Here is a 15,831-nt window from a genome sequence, read left to right as displayed (position 1 = left end):
ACTGGACTCAAATGAAGGTGCAGAACCATCTCAAGGATGATCAGAAGAAATGGACAGAACCTGAGTTAAATATATGAGTGTCACAGCAAAGGGTCTGAATACTTAGGACCATGTGATATTTCCGTTTTTCTTTTTTAATAAATCTGCAAAAATGTCAACAATTCTGTGTTTTTCTGTCAATATGGGGTGCTGTGTGTACATTAATGAGGAAAAAAATGAACTTAAATGATTTTAGAAAATGGCTGCAATATAACAAGGAGTGAAAAATTTAAGGTGGTCTGAATACTTTCCGTCCCCACTGTATATCACCTTTATCTGTAAGTGTATCACTTTTATCTGTAAGCACTATATGAATCAACATCAAATGTTTGCCTACAGTTTCTTTTACACGCAACTAATTGTTCTGTACACTCAAATAATTGATATCACCCTGTGTACTCCATTCAGACATAAAAGATAATATATTATTAATATGCTATTCAAGTGCAGCATAGCTGCAACATATTATTTGGATATGCATGACTTAAACTAAACACGTATGCATTTGCAGCATCATTGTGAAAGTTGCTGTTTCAAATATTCTGACATTGCAGGGCCACAATATCACACATTCCTTAGTGGATATTACCAGCAAGAGAGGACAGGAATTTACATCTGATCTTATAAGCAGCTTTTCCTTGCCCAATAAATGTATTATTTATGAAGATAATCTGTTTAGCCACTTATTTTTGAGTGAAGAGTTCACACTCTGGCTAATCTTATTTTTCAATACAATTAATTGCAAGATCTAAACTAGTTTATTCACAGAATACTGCTTGACTTTTAACATGTTATATACTATTTGATATATCCTACATATGGAGCTCATGCTGTATAATTGTATCAAAACATCATCCACTTTGAGGTCGATTTACTAAAGGTAAATACGCTGTGACAAGGGCAAGGGAGTGAATGAGCTCTGCTGACTTCCCATCATCTAATCATGTGCAAAAATACTGTTTTTTTAAAAAATGTTCTTGCATTTCATTAGCTATTCTTTGGCAAGTGAATTTTTTACTAAACTAAGGGAAAATTCTCTTGTAAAGGAAACAGCCTATTTGCCATGCTAAATCAACCCCCCTACACTGCAATAGATTGGTGACCAAAATATGTTGAAAATATGCCCACACTATGGCTTCTTCATTGTTTTTAATAATCCAAGAGAGAGCTCTTTCTGCCATAATTCCTCACTGTCTTGTTGCCCAACCTAATGTTTAGGGTGTTCTGAATCCTACCTACCTTTTCATGTTTTAGCACCTCATATTACATTTTCCATCATTTAAAATAAATTACATTTCAATAGACAGAAATGAAACCTCTCATAAAGGCCACCAGAGGCACTACCACCATAGCAACCCTCACAGTAGATATGGGGCCTAATTAGGGCCCCTTAAATGAGGAGTGGTAGGCAGAACAAAGCTCCTCTTAGTGTGTGCCAGGATTCAGGGCACACTGCAGAGTGGTGGCTGGTGCCAGTGTTGTAATGCTGAGCTTTCCCTTTCAGGCACTGCTTTATCAGGCACCATGGAGAGAGATTGTAGTCAATGTTTCCCCTGATGCAGAAGACTTACAGACATCCCATCAGTGCAGGCACCCACCAAGGGATGAAGTCCAATTCTTCCCCTCTGGGGCATGCAGCCTGTCAGATTCAATTCCACTTTTACTTTCCATGGGGCGCCTATACTGACAGTAGGTTTGAACAGTAAGTGGGAAGGAGAAGAGGGGTGGGGACAGCTGTATCGGCTTCACACTGTCCTTGCAAGTGCTTCCCCTCCAAGCCTTCTACAATGCAGTCTTCCCCTACCTTCCACAACCCCTTACAGTGCAGTGCCATCCACAATACTTTGTCCTTCCACTTTGCCTTCTATAGAGATGTCTTATGCCCCGTACACACGGTCGGATTTTCCGATGGAAAATGTCCGATCGGAGCGTGTTGTCGGAAATTCCGACTGTGTGTGGGCTCCATCGGACATTTTCCATCGGATTTTCCGACACACAAAGTTGGAGAGCAGGAGATAAAATTTTCCGACAACAAAATCCGTTGTCAGAAATTCCGATCGTGTGTACACAAATCCGACGGACAAAGTGCCATGCATGCTCAGAATAAATAAAGAGATGAAAGCTATTGGCCACTGCCCCGTTTATAGTCCCGACGTACGTGTTTTACGTCACCGCGTTCAGAACGATCGGATTTTCCGACAACTTTGTGTGACCATGTGTATGCAAGACAAGTTTGAGCCAACATCCGTCGGAAAAAATCCTAGGATTTTGTCGTCGGAATGTCCGAACAAAGTCCGACCGTGTGTACGGGGCATAAGAGTTGATTTACTAAAGGCAAATAGACTGTGCACTTTGCAAAGTGCAGTTGCACGCTACATGTGCAGTTGTTCCAGAGCTTCATAAATGAGGTAAAGCTTCACTTTGCAAAGCATACCCAATCACGTGCAAGGAATTTTCTTTAAAAAACTGCATTTTTGCTTGCACATCATTGGATGATGGAAGTCAGCACAGCTTCTGCTCATTTACTAAGATCTGAAACAACCGCACTTTGCAAAGTGCACACTCTATTTACCTTTAGAGAATCAACCCCCTAGTTTCCCTAAGTGTTGCTTTAGCCTTCTGCAGTGTCCCCAGCTCCCTATACTGCCTGTCCAAAAGCCCCCTTCACCCACAGAGCCCCACAGTCCTTCACCCTGCTCTTTAACCTTCTGCCGAGTCCCAGCTCCCTACAGAGCCTTGTTATAGTGCCCCCATTCTTCCATAGTGCTCCTCATCCTACTGCAAAGCCCCAGCATCCTGCAGAGTCCCTGAGATTCCACAGAGTCCCCCAAAGTGCCACCCAAAGATGCTTCTGCAGAGCCATCCAGCTACCTTCAAGGTCCCTAACCTTTTTCTTCCCTCTGAAACCAATGTCAAGGCATTTCTTTCTCCTATTGACCAGTGACACTGGAACATGCTTCCTCCCACTCACCACCACCACAGGGGCATTTTTACCTCAGAATGATCAACGAGGCCAGAAATTTTTCCTTTTACTTTCCACTGATGCCAGGGCATTTTTCCTCCTACTGACCACTGGTGAGGCAATTTTTGCCCTTACTGACTACTACCACCAAGTAATTTTTCCCTTTTGATCACTGCCACCAGGGTATTTTTCTCCCTGCCAACTACCAGTGTGGGGCAGTTTTTTTTTCTTTCCTCTCACTGACTGACAGGCTGTTTCATTACAGACCATTGATGCTCAAGTCATTTATTCCTTCTACTGACCATTGACACTAGAGTGTTTTTTTACACCTACTGACCATTGTCTTTTTCTGTTGGGGGTCTTTCACAGACTTCAGCAGAATCAAGGGGAGCTTCCTTATCTTTGGTATGCCCCATGACACACACGAAGAGAAGCCTGGGAGAAAGATGTCTCTTATGCCATGCTGTATTTAAGGTCTGTAAATTCAGGTAGGGAGAAAATTGTACTGGGGGACAGAATGACCTGGAAGGGTAAATAATAAAGATTGATGCTGGGGTGAGAACATTAGTGTTGGGAGGGTAATTTAAGGGAAAGAGGGTAGAAGATTTGTGCTAGAAGCCCAATTTTTTTTTGGGGGGGGGGTGGATTTGTGCTAGAAGGATGAATTTGGGAGATGATTTATGCTGGGGGGGATTTGGGGAAGAAGAAAATTTGTTCCTGCGAGAGGATTTGTGCTAGGAGATGGAATTTTTTGGGGGGGAGGGGGAGAGGATGGGTGCTAGCATTCGGAGTGTGAGGGGGAGGATTTGTGCTAGGAAGTTACACAACCCAGACCCTTGTACTCTCTTCATTTTGTACTTCTGACTCCTGCACATTACACAAACCTGACCCAAGCAGTTTGTGCAATATGTACTCAGACCCTCTGCCTTCTGTGCCTTATACATTCTTATCCCCTGCGCTTTGCATGTTATGTAATCGTAAACCCAACACTGGCCACAGCACAGATTCCTGCACTACATGCACCATATTGTACATTATATACTTCTGACCAAAATGTTTATTGTCCCAATAGTTACTGCTTCCCCAGCATTCCATAACTATTTTAATGAAGTTCTTCTTTAATGTGAGCTTAGACAGGGTTAGCTCTCTATTTTCAGTGTACACAAAACAATTTGTAATAAAAAAAGTTTCACCTTTACAAAATGATTGTGCTAATGTTTAGTTTTTTTAGACACTTGCCTCTGGCACAGCAATCAAAGCATATTTTATGGGTACAAAAAGGGTTTTGTTTTAAGTGCCCATGCCACGTTAATCCCCTCCCACTGTTAGTACAATTTGGTAACACTCCCTATTCTCTGCGTTGTATTACTACTCTGCCTGGGGTGCACAATGGTCTCACAGGTCTTATACAATCCTAGCAACACCTCTGCTTGAGGCTTTATTTGTCTGATGGACAAATGCACAGGCAAAACTGTCATTCTGACTCATTTAAGCTGGCCACACACTATATGAAATTTGTTCAGTTCCTTTGGAACCAGACAAAATTCACTTAGTGGGTGGCCCTCCTGGTCCCCAATCCCTTCAAAAAAAGTGAATACTTCGAATGACTTTTATTAAAGGACCCAGCTGGTCAATAGCACGGATAGTGTCCATGGAGCCCTTGCTGCAGCATTAACCATTTAAATAAAGGATAAAAGAAGATCAGAAATATTACTGTATATACAGCCTAGCTGCATTACAATAACAAATCAAGAGGGTTTAAACATTATTATTATTTATAACTAATATACAGGATTTATACAGCGCCAACAGTTTGCCCAGCACTGTACAACTTGAGGGCAGACAGTACAGTTACAATACAATTCAATACAGGAGGAATCAAAGGGCCCTGCGTGTTAGAGCTTACAATCTAATGGCACATACACACGGTCGGATTTTCTAACGGGAAATGTTCGATGGGAACTTGTTGTCGGAAATTCCGTCTGTGTGTAGGCTCCATCAGACATTTTCCATCGGAATTTCCGACAAACAAAATTTGAGATCTGGATCTCAAATTTTCCGACAACAAAATCCTTTGTCGTAAATTCTGATCATGTGTACACAATTCCGACGCACAAAGTTCCACGCATGCTCGGAATCAAGCAGAAGAGCAGCACTGGCTATTGAACTTCATTTTTCTTCGTCGTACATGTTGGACATCACTGCGTTCTTGGCGATTGGAATTTCCGACAAGATTTGTGTGACCGTGTGTTAGCAAGACAAGTTTGAGCCAACATCCGTCGGAAAAAAAACATGGATTTTGTTGTCAGAATGTGCGATCGTGTGTACGCGGCATAAGCATGGACATAATCAAACTAATCTAAGCCACTATACTACATGTAGCACCCTGATGTTTAGGCAGGCTTTCTATCAAATTTAGTTGCCAAGTGATAGTTGCCTTGGCCGATTGTTAGGAGATCAATTGGTTCCTCTCTAAATCTGGACTTGTTGCACCCTTTCTCTTCTGTCACTAGGTGGCACTATGCTAGTGACATTAGTTAAGACAGGGGCTTTGCAAGCTCAGACATGAATGGATGGGGTGTCTCAGCCAATGGGCAGGGATGTTCTTTGGTCCCTTGGCCTGCTGGGAGAGCCTATTTATTTAGGTTGAGTCAAGCGATCGGGGTTCTGTGCCACCCGGACGGCTGTCTGGGTGGACGTGTGTTGTTCTACCCCAGGCTGCTAGGCCAGAAACCTAAGGCCTATCCTGGGGACATTTGGCTGCTAGGCTGCCTGAGGGCCTTTCCAGGAGCGGGAGAGCATGGTAGGGTTGGGACTGCTGGCTTGTAGTCCAACCAGAAGTCACGGTTCCGTCAGCCTGGTAACCAGCGGTGGTCGGTGGTAGAAGGGGAAGCTGTCACCACTAAGAGACCATCCACCTTGTTACCGGAGAAGCAGACTTCTCCACAGCCGGGGACGGTGAAGAAGTTGGAAAACCTCAGCAAGTGCCAAGTCAGGGACCCAGCGGGACAGCAGAGGTGAAACTTGCGGAGCATCAGTGAGTGCCAAGCAAGCGACCTAGTGTGTCAGCGGGGGTGAGGTTTGAAGAGTATCTGTGTGTGCCAAGCCAGGGACCGAGCAGGGAAGCGGGGTTGACGTTTGAGGAAGATACTGATTGCTAAAAGTGGAAGAGCTCTGGGGATCCAGTGGCTATTGGATCTGAAGTCTAATGAAAGACTGGGAGTTTGTCGAGTAAAGATCCATAGTGAGTGACTGTGGGGTAGGGAGAACTGTTTGTGTTGCCAATAGCTGAATACAACTACCGTTAGTAACTGCTACAAGATTTTTGCTATAGGAGACAGTGGTCCTACCTATACAGAAGTGGTGTCCAGCTGGAGGCCTTCACCTGTATAGCTGTCTGCCTATAGAAGTCTCGGAGTCTGCCAATTATCATTGCATCTACCTAAGGGTGTCCTGGCCCTCTAACCCTAACCCTCTCTCCCACAGTTCTGTTCAAGAGACAATAAATCTCTTTGCATTCAAAATGTGTCTGGCGCTTACCATTTCATCTTGCATAACACCCACCATGCCTTGTAACCCACTCTACACTAAAGGATGTCAGCTCTCCATAACTCTGGAGGTCACCATTAGGCCTCAAGGGACCCGGGACTTCCACATACACATAATATGATGCCTTCCTAAGCGGGTGGTTCGAAGCACTTTTGATAAGAAACATCCATTGTTGACAAAGGAAATTATAGAGCTGAACTGATTCTAGAAGATGCCATGTAATGCAGCTTGACTAGTACTTATCTGAAAATGTCAAACCCCCCCACCCCTACATAATCCTTACTTTTTACATTTTAATGGCATCAGTTTCTGTTGAAGAATTTGGTTTGGATGGATTGCAGAATGGTAATACAGGCACTGGTGTGTGGGAAGAATTCAGGAAAACATGCACTGCCTTCTTCATAGTGCTTAGTAATATTCTGGAGTTGCATTACCTTAGCACTCAGATGAACTTTTAGCATTTTTAGGATGTAGAGATTGTACACTGCATTACACATTTGCCGAAGGCAGTTTAAATACTATATATCTAGCAAACAGGTAAAGGAGGTTTTTTTTTTATAGGAGCAGAAGGAACAAGTCACTTCTACCAAAAACTTTACCCACACACAAAATTTTTTTTTTACATTGCTGTTCTGTAATAATGTTTTTTATAGCAAATAGTTAAACGTTGCTACTTTTATGGCATATTCCAGATGCTAGAGTACATTTTTGGATTCATCAGGCATGATACTTTAAACTAAGCTGTCACTTCTCTACTTACTATTTCCCTGACCCCAGACAATGCTGCTGTCCAAAGGTGTCTCTGTTGGTCCTTCATCCAAAGCGTGGACACCCTAAGGCAGGAAATGTGTTACTGGCCAGATCGCCAGGCATAGGCGTGCGCACAGGGTGTGCCAGGTGTGCCTGGGCACACCCTAATTGCCTTGTGTGCTGCATATTCCCCCCTGTTTTGACCACTGATATTTCATCGCCCCCCAAAAAATGTTACACAAGCCCAAAAATTTGGGAAAAAGAAAATTAACTAAATTACACTGTCCACTGCCCTACTGACACCATCAGTACATATACACATGCATATGTATTAGAGCTTTGGGGTGCACACCCTAATGCAAGAGGCTGCGCACACCTATGTCGCCAGGTGAAAACAGAGGGGAAAAAAGACTAAAAATGAACACGAATGCAGCCACCACAATTGAAGATCGGTATGCTACAATAGATGGTTTTGGGTTCAATACTGCTGTAAAGCGAAACTCCACTCAAAAGGGGAAGTTCCGCTTGTTTGCCTCCTCCCCCCTCTGCTGCCACATCTGGCACCTTTCGGGGGGGGGGGGGGGAATACCTGTTTTGACAGGTACCCGCTCCCACTTCTGGCAGATCTCGCCGCAGTGAAGTCAACAGGAAGATCGGCCCCCCTCCTCCTTCCCAAACCGCTGGGCCATTCAGAAATCGCAGCGCGCTTCACGCATGCACAGTAGGTGTCCGGCTGTGAAGCTGCAATGCTTCACTGCCAGCTTCCTTCAGTGGAGATAGCGGCGGCAGCACCTGAGAGCCAATTGAAAAATCAGCTGGGGTGAAGACACCGCTGGATTCGTGGACAGGTAAGTGCCTTAATATTAAAAGTCAGCAGCTACAGTATTCGTAGCTGCTGACTTTTAATTTTTTCTGCAGGAGCTTGGAAGTCCACTTTAAATTAGCCGGCAGTATTGGTTTTCTTTTTCCTGGCTTCTTTCCCCTTTATTTTCACCTGGTAATTCAGCAAACAATGCACATCCTGTTCTAGGGTTGCTGCACTCGTTCCTCCACTGTACCAAGGGAGGGAGTCATGGTTGCCCCTTAGGCTGGACTTCATCATGTTTTCCTCTCTTCATCTCCATTAAATGGGAGGGGGGATAAAGAATTAGTAGTGTACACAAAAAAGATAATTGTTTGTGCTTTAAGTTCAGATTATAGGAAGGGCAACTGCTCAAAATGCATCATATACACACCAAGCATTTTTCCCACACCTTGAATGCCAACATCCCCAATAGTCAAATCATAAACAAAGAAAGAAGTTTGGATGGGATTTTAGAGGCATTCAAAATCACAACTCGTAAATTTGTAAAAAGCTTATATTATTTACACATATTTAAAAAAAATGTAATCAAAATGCATCAGCGTTTACTTGTACATGAAGATACAATATTGTCAGGGCTGGGCTTAGCCCTTCCTTCTCTGAACTGGCCGCTCAACTGTCCGCTTATTGCCAGCTCCTGTCTCTCAACAGGTACTCAGCTGTTGATGATATCCTGCTCGTCAGCCCTTCCTACTTAAGCCGTCCAGTCCAGATGATCTCTGCCTTTGCCTTAGTCAATATCACAGAGACGCTCTCCTGCATGACTGCTGAGGCGCAATGGGCTTAGGTCCCACTTAACGTAACAACAAGGGATAAAATCCCCCACCACCCTTGCCCTTGCTCCATTAAATAAGACACTTACAACCATTAGGTTGGAAAGGGCAAGGCCACAGCTTTATTAAATTCCAACACATAACATGTGAACATATTTAACCAGTACCAGTCACAGTCGTACTGTGAGCACTTAACCAAAAGAGGGAAGTGGTGAACATATTTAACCAGTACCAGTCACAGTCGTACTGTGAGCACTTAACCAAAAGAGGGAAGTGGGGCCTGTCCTTACCATAAGTGCTGGACAGACAGCCTATTTCCAATTTTCCATCCAGGGCATAGCCCATTACAGCAACTTTAACTGCTGGCAAGGTCAAGAAAACCGCAGCAAGCTGTGACATACCAAACATAGGAAAAAAGGGGCGGGAGGGTGGGCAGCTCTTCCAACGACTCCTCCGAAAGACCCAGAATTCCCTTGGGCACACGATTTCCTGAGCTCAGGCCCATCCCATTCCCATGTCCCAACCAATCGTTCCCCTTTGACACACACCTAGCCATGCCCCCATCAGTCAAGGCTCTCTTTCCCTAGGGGGCTCAAGAGGCCTTCATGACTGCTGAGGCGCAATGGGCTTAGGTCCCACTTAACGTAACACCAAGGGATAAAATCCCCCACCACCCTTGCCCTTCCTCCATTAAATAAGACACTTACAACCATTAGGTTGGAAAGGGCAAGGCCACAGCTTTATTAAATTCCAACACATAACATGTGAACATATTTAACCAGTACCAGTCACAGTCGTACTGTGAGCACTTAACCAAAAGAGGGAAGTGGGGCCTGTCCTTACCATAAGTGCTGGACAGACAGCCTATTTCCAATTTTCCATCCAGGGCATAGCCCATTACAGCAACTTTAACTGCTGGCAAGGTCAAGAAAACCGCCAAACGCCCGTCAGTTAATAACTGACGAGCGCCCCACCGCAGCCAGCACCTGTTCCACACCTTGCTGCAGGCCAAGGTTGAATATATCCAACCCAATGTAATTAAAGTGATCACCATCCGGTCTCAACAGATCATCATTATTACCCTCCAGGTCTTTGTGACTGATGACGAACCCCCCTATTTCCCGAACAAACTTGGCGACCTGAGCGTTCACTTTCTGACGGAAGCGTTCTAGCTGGGGGGCCGGGTAATTCCCTTGCCCACAGCAGGCGAGGCACAATTTCCGACCAGATGGGCACCAAATTGGTGTAAGCTGCATAGCCTTGAGCAATGTCCCGCTTGATGGCAGAGATCAAGTCACAGAACGTGTATAACCCACATAATTCCCCCCAGCGTGAAGAATCAAGATGATGGGGCCAGACACATGGGACCGAATGCGTAAACCCTCTGGAAGGACCAGAGGCCATCGTAAACCATGAAGCCCAAGCCAGCAGAGTCGGTCGAGATCATAGGTAAAACCCCAATTATTCCCGTAGCTCCGAACCTCTGCCCGACACGCGGCCCAGTAATTGAAGGAGTCTCCCACGATCCAAAAGAGCAGGGTCTCAAATGGGGAAACAAACGGACGGTAACAGGGAAAGGATACCGGAGAGAATAGGGAGGGAAACCGGACGCCAGGAATCAGGGGAATAAGCAGCACACCTCCAACCCCGAAGGACCCGACGGGTTGGAAATGCTTTTGTGATGTCCTCCCACCCAAGGAGCGGAAACCAAAAAAGGACAAAGAAGGAATGGCCAACGAAACCGTGGCAACCTGAAGAACCTCTTGTAGTAAATAAACAAGGTAAGAAATAAAGCCACGCGTATTACTTTTTTTTTTTTGAAGACGAGATGGAAAAAACTGACCGCCCAATGCCTGGACCCAGTTGTCCCACATGCGGCAGTACAACGCCCACGTCCGAAGGGGAGGCGACACCCAGAGGACTGGCAAACCTCGAAAACGAGGTTCCACAAGTAGGCCGGACAGGGGAGGCCCTCCGGGGCAGCCGACGGGGCGAGGGTGCGGAAATGATGGAGCTGTGAACGAGAGGGAGCATCAGCAATATCATTAGCAGTTCCAGGGACATGCCTAGCTCTAAAGCAAACGTTAAATTGCAGGCACTTTAAAACCAAAAAACGCAGCAACGACATGACCAGAGGGGATCTAGCAGACTGTTGATTGACCACCTGCACCACGCTCATGTTATCGGACCAGAAAAAACCCACCTATCGATTGCGCAATCGCTCGCCCCACAGCTCAGTGTCGACAATCATCGGAAAGCACTCCAGCCGTGTGAGGTTGCGCAAAAAATCCATGCGGGCCCATGAGGCCGGCCAACATTCAGCAGACCACTCCCCTTGGAAAAAACACAGAAACCACAGAAGCCAGCCGCATCAGTGTATAGCTCCAGCTGTGAGTTCATTACCTCCTCCAGCAACCAACATGACTGGCCATTGTAGGACTGGAGGAAGGACAAGCCACATCCCCAAGTCATGGGCTTGGTGATACGGATATAATGGTGGTGGGCAGCCACCCCCTTTGTGGCCCATGCCAGATGTCTACAGAAAACCCGTCCCATGCGGGTGAGGCGGCAGGTAAAGACCAATTCACCCGGCAAAGACTGAAGTTGTTTCAACTGCAGAAATTTTTTTTTTTTCTTCCCCTATTGACAAGCGAACCAGGGAGAGTAGCCTGGCCAGCTGAAAACCATCTCCACGGTGTCGATTACAATACCCAAGAAGGCCAGAACCGTCACAGGGCCCTTGGACTTGTCGGATGACAGTGGGATGGCACTCACAGCTGTCAGCTGGGCCCGCGAAGAGGAAGTTATCCAAGTAGTGTAACACGGACTGCAAACCAGCCGCCTGGACAACTACTCAATCAAGAAAACTACCGGAGAGTTCAAAGACATACCAAGAAATGGCACAGCCCAAGGGAAGGCACATGTCAAAAAGTAACTTCCCTGAAAGTAGCATCCCAGCAGATGAAAGCATTGCGGGTGGCTGGGAGGAGGCGGAAGGCGGACGCAATGTCCGCCTTGGCCAGAAAAGGCCGAAGGCCAAGCCAACCTGATCAAGTGGAGCGCCTTGTAAAATGAGGCGTAGTGGACCCTGGTCTCTCGTCCTAGACCGAGGAGCCAGAAGGATAGGCCAAGTGGTGGGTAAGGCGAAAAATTATTATTTTTTTTTTTTAAATTAGGTGCCATGGTCGGCACAACCGAAGGAGTAAATGTGTGGGGGGGGGGTCCAAAAACCACGGTCTAAACCATCCCTCAAGGTCAAGGCCCCTCTATGAAGGGGGGGAGTACCGGTCTAACCAGGGAAGCATCTCTGAGACGATCACTGGGATCTTCCAGTTTAGAAATGTCAAGCTTGGCCCTCGGCCGGGAAAGAGCATCAGCAATAGCCACAGGCTACCATCCTGGCAATCCAAGCAGAACTCCTTCCTTGATGCCTCTTTTTGGCGAAACTGCGTGTCATAGTGGAACACTGGTCCCGTATGCCTTGTAGGCACCCCAAATGTGAGATCAAGATAACAAAAATGATGTACCAACTCTGGAAAACACTCGCAAAGCATTCTGGTGTAAGCACGGAACCCTGGCAGCCAGTTCCTGAATGTCCGAGGAAGCTGCTTCGATTTTTCGCACCGCCACGTCAACCCGACTGGATTTCCAATCGTTTCACGGTCAGGGAGGGACTGAGGCGAGGAAATCCATAAATTCGCATCACCAGATTTTATCCTTGACGTCTTCCGACAGGTGTGTGCCGCTAGGCTAAACCGCCTACAAAGCGCCACCCGCGAAAGAGGCTGGACTACATGCCGAAACCCGACGCACCCATGCGAGACAGGACCGATATTACAACTGTGACAATGCGTTAATCCGGTGGACCCGATACGGCAGCGTCACCGGACCTACCCCAAATCAAAATCATACTCACTGAGTCACAGGTGTGCAGTCAAAGAAGAAGGGCGACCAACAGCAAGTCCAGGAGAAAAGACCCGGTACAGGATCGTCTGTGAAGGATAGTGGAAGGAGGTCCAGGGGTGGCGGTCTGGCCACCGAACCTGAGGAGCCCGGGGGGTCCGAGGACAGCAACCGAGCAGCATCTGGAGCAACCAGGTGTAGGACTCATGGCAGGTGCAGCCCACATCCCGGGCGTGGCGTGCGCATCTCCCGCCCTGCCGGGCGCAGGGAGATGGTGCCGAGCCGCAGGCAAGGGCAAGGCCACAGCGGCAGGCATCACATGGGCATCTCCCGCCCTGCTGGGCGCAGGGAGATGGTGCAGGGCGGCAAACCAGGGCAAGGCTGTGTCAGCGGATGTCTGGACGGAATCTCCCACCCAGCCAGGCGCAGGGAGCTGATAGTGGGCAGAGGTCAGTGATGAAGGGAGGGGAGCAGGCGACCGCAGGCCATCCCCCGCCCAGGTGGGCGCAGGGGGATGTAATAAGGCAGGGGGTGAGAGGCCTGAGCAGCGCAGCCATCCCCCACCCGGCCGGGTGCAGGGGGATGCGGGACGGTAGGGGGCAGCGGCAGAGGGTGAGTGGCATGTGCTGCCCCCGCCATCCCCCACCCAGCTGGGTGCAGGGGGATACAGGAAGGCAGGGGTCAGTGGCAGGGGTAGAGCAGCCTGTGCAGCCCTGCCATCCCCCACCCAGCCGGGTGCAGGGGGATGCGGGACGGTAGGGGGTGAGCGGCATGTGCCCGCCCTGCTATCCCCCACCCAGCTGGGTGCAGGGGGATGCAATACGGTAGGGGGCAGTGGCAGGGGGTGAGTGGCATTAGCCGCCCTGCCATCCCGCACCCAGCTGGGTGCAGGGGGATGCGGTAATGCAGGGGTTAATTGCAGGGGATGAGTGATAGGTGCACCATCATCCCCCACCCAGATGGGTGCAGGGGGATGCGGTAATGCAGGGGTTAATTGCAGGGGATGAGTGATAGGTGCACCATCATCCCCCACCCAGCTGGGTGCAGGACGGCAGGGGGTGAGTGGCATGTGCAGCCCTGCCATCCCCCACCCAGCTGGGTGCAGGGGGATGCGGGATGGTAGGGGGTGAGCGGCATGTGCCGCCCTGCTATCCCCCACCCAGCTGGGTGCAGGGGGATGCGGGACGGTAGGGGGCAGTGGCAGGGGGTGAGTGGCATTAGCCGCCCTGCCATCCTCCACCCAGCTGGGTGCAGGGGGATGCGGTAATGCAGGGGTTAATTGCAGGGGATGAGTGACAGGTGCACCATCATCCCCCACCCAGCTAGGTGCAGGGGGATGTGGATGCACAGTGGCCACGACAGAGGCAGTATGGACTGTGCCGAAATTTGAATCTCCCGCCCCGCTGTGCACAGGGAGAGATGCTGGCTGTGACACGCCAGCTGTGAGAGACAGCGTGGAGGAAGGAGCAGGAGGAGGGGCTGCACTTGCGAAAACTCCGGGCTGGCGTGCCCGGCGTCTGGCACTGCGGGACGCCCCCCGAGTGCACTCCCCGCCGGACACCGGCGGGGCGGGGGGGACCGTAGACAATGGTAGCCGGCACCCGCGGGCGGCGATCAGAGGCGGGAAGCGCCGCGGCTCCCGCCCACGCCACCGAGCGGGCACCCGCGGGGGGGGGTAGGCAGCTGGAGATGCCCATACCGACCGCCGGACTCTGGGGCTCCGAGAGCGGGCCGGGCGAGAGGAGACCCGGCCCGCAGTGTGCACTGATGGCGGGGGACCCACCGGGGAGGACTCTGGCGTCGGATGGCAGCATGAGGGGACGGAGAGGGGGGGGCCGGGACCAGTGGCCTCAGGGCTCCGGAGGGACGTGGAGGCAGTGTATGAAGGCCTGGAAGGGGGGGTACGTCTCCTGAGCCTGGAGGCAGGGGGGGGCCAGGTGACAGCGGAGAAGGGGGGGGACCTTTTAGGGGTGAGGAGGGAGAATACCCAGTCAGTCTATCCCTGGAGAGCCAGCTCGTGGACCCCGGCCAACAGGAGGTCATTGTCCATGATAGAGGGTGCAGGGTCCACAGCAGCTCTTCCAACGACTCCTCCGAAAGACCCAGAATTCCCTTGGGCACACGATTTCCTGAGCTCAGGCCCATCCCATCCCCATGTCCCAACCAATCGTTCCCCTTGACACACACCTAGCCATGCCCCCATCAGTCAAGGCTCTCTTTCCCTAGGGGGCTCAAGAGGCCTTCATTCCTGTTAAAAGACTTGCTTGGCTGACATCCCTTCTGGCTTCACATTCTGCTTGCTGTTTTACTATGCTCATCTCCGGCTCCCTGATGTTTGGCTTGTCTGACTATCCGTTCCGGTTCATGAACTCTGGCTATGTTTTGACTAGGTGTGTTCTATTTACTTTTATTATTAAATAAGTGTGATTTAACTGTACTTCTGTCTCGACCTGATTTCATGGTTTCTGACAAACATATGACAGTACATGATACACTCATGCACAGGTAAGCGCAAATGCACAGAAGCCTTGACATTTACACAATTCCAGGAACATAAAGCTATTCACTCCTATTGTTGGCTATACACCCCATCTACACCTCCCTCCCAAATGCTGTGTTTTTTTTTTATTAAAGGGGGCATGTTTTATGCCTGAAAATGTGTGCATGTAGCATAAAGGATTCCAAGATAAAATTAAAATAGGTGCTTCCTGTAAAAGAAGACTTCTAATAATTGCCTCTCCTGCAATCTATCTTCAGTTTTTTAGAGTGCTAATGCTGCCTAGTGCCTATAAATATTTTGTATCCAATACACTTCTATGTGTGTTAAATGTTTGCCTGTCTCCCCCTTTGGTGCCCATTGTAGTTCCATCCATTGGCCAATACAAATCATTTCATAACTCAACCTTTTCTTTGCGCTAATTTGTCTTTTTTCTTATTACAATTCATTTATCAGTGCTCTTTAAGAAAATTATAGGTGGACCTTCCAGTTAAAA

This window comes from Aquarana catesbeiana, linkage group LG05, assembly GCF_042186555.1.
Source record: "Aquarana catesbeiana isolate 2022-GZ linkage group LG05, ASM4218655v1, whole genome shotgun sequence".
NCBI classification, from domain to species: Eukaryota; Metazoa; Chordata; class Amphibia; order Anura; family Ranidae; genus Aquarana; species Aquarana catesbeiana.
This window is presented reverse-complemented; position numbering follows the sequence as displayed.